Source organism: Octopus bimaculoides, chromosome 9, assembly GCF_001194135.2.
Source record: "Octopus bimaculoides isolate UCB-OBI-ISO-001 chromosome 9, ASM119413v2, whole genome shotgun sequence".
NCBI classification, from domain to species: Eukaryota; Metazoa; Mollusca; class Cephalopoda; order Octopoda; family Octopodidae; genus Octopus; species Octopus bimaculoides.
The window spans coordinates 18442136-18446477 of record NC_068989.1 but is presented as its reverse complement, the minus strand read 5'-3'; positions in this window follow the sequence as shown (position 1 = coordinate 18446477).

Here is a 4342-nt window from a genome sequence, read left to right as displayed (position 1 = left end):
AAGTAAATATCATGGAATGAAAATGCCGACGTCAGCCAGACATTCCAAACAAATTTCAAACCTGTTATTGCTGCTATTAACATATTTAAAGTATGTTTTCTTTTTTTCACATTAGAAATTAATTTATCAAGAAAGCTGAGAAAATATAAATGAATTAAATAAGTTACAAAAAAAAAAAAAAAAAGGAAAGAAAAAATGCCCCCCACCCTCCAATCTTTTCTTTTTTACGTATATATTTTCTCTCCCTTTTCCCGTCTCGCCACTATCGGGTAATGTAATGCTCAGAATACCATCAAAATTTATTCAAGGTCCTTATCGGTTGTAACATTGCTGAAGACTTCTCCTTTTTCTTCATATTATTATTTAAAGGTAGATACGAGACGATAGAATGATTTACCGTTGCATCTTATTGGTTAACGGGGAGATTTAAGATGATAAAGTTCGAGATGTGAGAGTAAGGAAATATTATCATGCATGACAGTCTTGTTTCTTCCAACTGCTCAAAAAATACAGCCGCTGTACACAATCAATCTTCCACTCATCCTTCTTTAAGTTTTGACCGTACAGTTAGAACCTCAGTGTCACTACTGATCATTGAGGATCTTTCTTGGAAAATTTTCATTCATAACAATAAACAAAAGCCTGCTTCTTCAAATCCTAAAAACACTACAACTACGTAGTAGCTCTCTCCAAAGATCAAGTCGACGTCGTCGTCATGTTTCGTACGTCTACAGCGCATTGATGACACTCTGCAACGAGAGTCTTCTCGATTAAACGCGAGTTCTCCAGCTGCCTTGCCATCCTTGTCCAACCAGGTTTTGATATTTTCCATCCATTGCGTTCTTTGCCTGCCTCTTGATTTATTGCCCTCAACTCTTTCTTCCTTGATAATTTTTTCCAAATCTCTGCATCTTCGAATATGGTCATAATAGACGAGATTTTGTTGTTTTTTTCACAAAGTTCAAGAGTTGTCTTTCATTTTGTAACGATGATTCATTTGTCCGATGATTCTTGTTACGAGTCATGAGACTCGTAAAATTTTTCTATACACCCACATTTCAAATGCGTTGAGTATGTTCACTCAAAATATGCTCAGAGTTCATTTTTTCGCAACTATGAATATCTGTCTGTTGACCAAATGAGCGCTCGCATTTGCCTTGTTTTTAACTTAGTTGGGACACTTTTGCTGTTCCAGATGTTATCAAGCTTTTCCACGGACGTTCTTGCCATGGTTAGCCATGTCCTAATTTCTTTCTTACAAGTAGCTTCATAAGAAACTTGGGCTCCGAGGTACTTGTACAATTCAACCTGTTCGAGCCGCCCACTGCCCATTTTGATGTTAACATTTACTTTCGCTTTACCCGCTACGATGACTTTCGTTTTTATTGCTACACTCTCATGAAAGATTGATTTGTACCACGCGTTCGCTAATTGTTTTAGATACCTACGTAACATGAGCAGACGTAGATTCCTTCTCAGCCCTTCCATCCTTGACCTAGTGTAACATTCAGTATATGAAAGCTTGAGGGAAAGAACTCGGTTGTTACTTATTACAAATGAGTAAGCTGAAGCAGCATGAACTAATGCGCCTTGCTCAAGGTTTCAATGCGACGCCAAGTCTGGAAATCGAAATCATGACCTTATGGTCGTGAGCTCTAATCACTGGACTCTGTGCCTTCACAATTAGCAAGAAGTCACTCACAAATACAAGCAGAGGCATGCCTACGTGGCTACGAAATTCACTTCACAATCTCGTGGTTCGGGGTTCATTTTCAATTTCCGGCATCTTGAACAAGCGTATTCTTTAGCTTCAGGATGTCCAATAACTTGTGAATAGAATTTTGTTGACGGAGCGGATGATCGGAGCACTGAAATAAATACCGAGATCGATATGATCAATCATACCCTCGAAAGTAGTACCCCAGAATGGCTGCAGCCCAATGATTAAAGCAGCACGCACGCACACACACACACACACACACACACACACACACACACACACACACACACACAGAACAGAACCTAATAACACCATAAGGTGAGCACTTTCAATAAAAAGGAAACCATGAAAAATATTAAACATTTTAAATGAACATTTAATAGGAAAAGAAATTATTTTGAACACTTTAACAAATATTTGAACGACAGTAATAGCAACAATAACACTCGCACACACAGACAAATATGTTTATCCTGGAAAGTAATGGCCAAAACAGCAGTGATAGATAAGTTTGTTTTACATCTGTCGCTCTACAGAGTTTTAGATTTAATAAACTTTCCAGAAAAAAAGAATTCCCTAAGAGAATTGCGTAAACCAGATAATTCTTAACCCCGTAACCTAATGCAAGACAGAAAGGAAATAGACAAGGATAGCGCCACCATACATAATGGAGCAAATATCGGAAGGCACCTCATCTAATGTTCTTACAGTTCTGCCAATTCACTGTTCAACTGAATTGCTGATTTTCTATCGCCCCCGAAAGAACGGAAGACAAAGTTGACCTTGGTGGAATTTGAATTCCGGACGCAGAAACAAATTCTGCAAGGCAATTTCATCCAGTGTTTTGACGACCCTACAGTTTCACCACCTTAAAAAATTCTCCCTAACAATTACAAAGTGATGAATAATGCAAGAAATAGAGGGAGGGGTGAGAATAGACGAAGATAGTACAATCATTCATGGCGGCCATCCAATTCCCTAACCTTAAATACTGTTTTACAACAGAACCATTTCTAAAGTAAATGTACCATGGAACTTAAAGAACATCACTACTTAAAGATAGCTCCCAATGCAACTTATATTTATCTTGTCGTCCCCAGAGAATTGGAATGTTTGTTCTTCTTTATGAAGAAATGTGAGAGGAAGTTTTCACGTTCTAAGTTATATTATAATCGGACTGACAGACCTTTCATAGTTTGTTTTAAAACCTGATAGATAAAACTCTTGAATACATGAGCCAGTAGAGGGAATCTTGGTTACTGGAACTGTTAAACATATTAACCAAATGTCTTTCATATCACATGCCACTGTTTTTTAAAAAGGGAAGAAAACATTGGGTAATATAGTCCCAGATTTATTATCATTTATCTTTTATCTTTTAGTTGTTTCAGTTATTAGACTGCGGCTATGCTGGGGCAACGCCTTAAAGACAATCGACCCTAGTACTTACTATTTTTGGTAAAGCCTAGTACTTATTCTTTCGGTCTCTTTTGCCGACCAGTAAGTTACGGGGACGAAAACACACAACACTGGTTGTCAAGCAGTGGTGGAGGACACATACATACACAAAGACTACCCCATCTATCTATCTATCTATCTATCTATCTATCTATCTATCTATCTATCTGTCTGTCTGTCTGTCTAGTTGAAATTTACAGAAAAACAAAAGACGAAGACAGGTGTATGAACAGCAAGTACGTGTTTGACGCACAGGAAAGTGAGAAAGCCTTTTACGTTTCGAGTCTACGCTCTTCAACAGAAAGGAACACGAGTAAATAAACAGAGAGAGAATAAAAATAAACTTGTGGATTCAGCGATCAATCATGGAGACTGGTTGGGGAATATATATATATATATATGGGCTTCTTTCAGCCAAAACTCAAATTCACTCACCTCACAAGGCTTTGGTCAGCCGGAGGCTAGAGTAGCAGCCCTTTGCCCAGGGTCCCACGCAGTGGGACTGAACCCGGAACCATGTGGTTGGGAAGTAAACTTGTTACTGCACAGTCATGCCTGCGCCAAACGGTATCATAATGGTTGGAATTAGAACAGCATTGAGTTGAACCTCTCTGGGATAAAAAGAACATTTTCCTAATAATATATTTTCATTCAATTATTTTATTTTGAACCAATAAATATCGTTGATTACTGGACTGGATTCCAATGGGCCGAGGTTTGGTTCACTGCTTATATAATGCTGAGAATGGCAAGGAACTGTTTAGCATTTTATGTATATTACATGTGAGAGATGAAAAGCAAGTTTGGTCTAGGTGGGGTTTGATATCAGAGTGCCGTGAATTGGAAAGAATCCTCAAGAGATTCTGTTCGATGCTCTAACAATTCTGTCAATTCACCTCGTACACTTCTAACTGCGTGTGTATGTGTGTTTAACGGCTGCAGTAACCAAGCAAAGATCCTCCACATTGGCTGTGTGTGTAATGTATGTTGTCTATATGTGTACGAGTATATGTATGTGTATGTATTTATGTACGTACGTACGTACATGCAAACACACAAAAGCACGGACGCACACGTATGCATATACATACACGTACATACACACACACACGAACACACACACACACACACACACACACACACACACACACACACACACACACA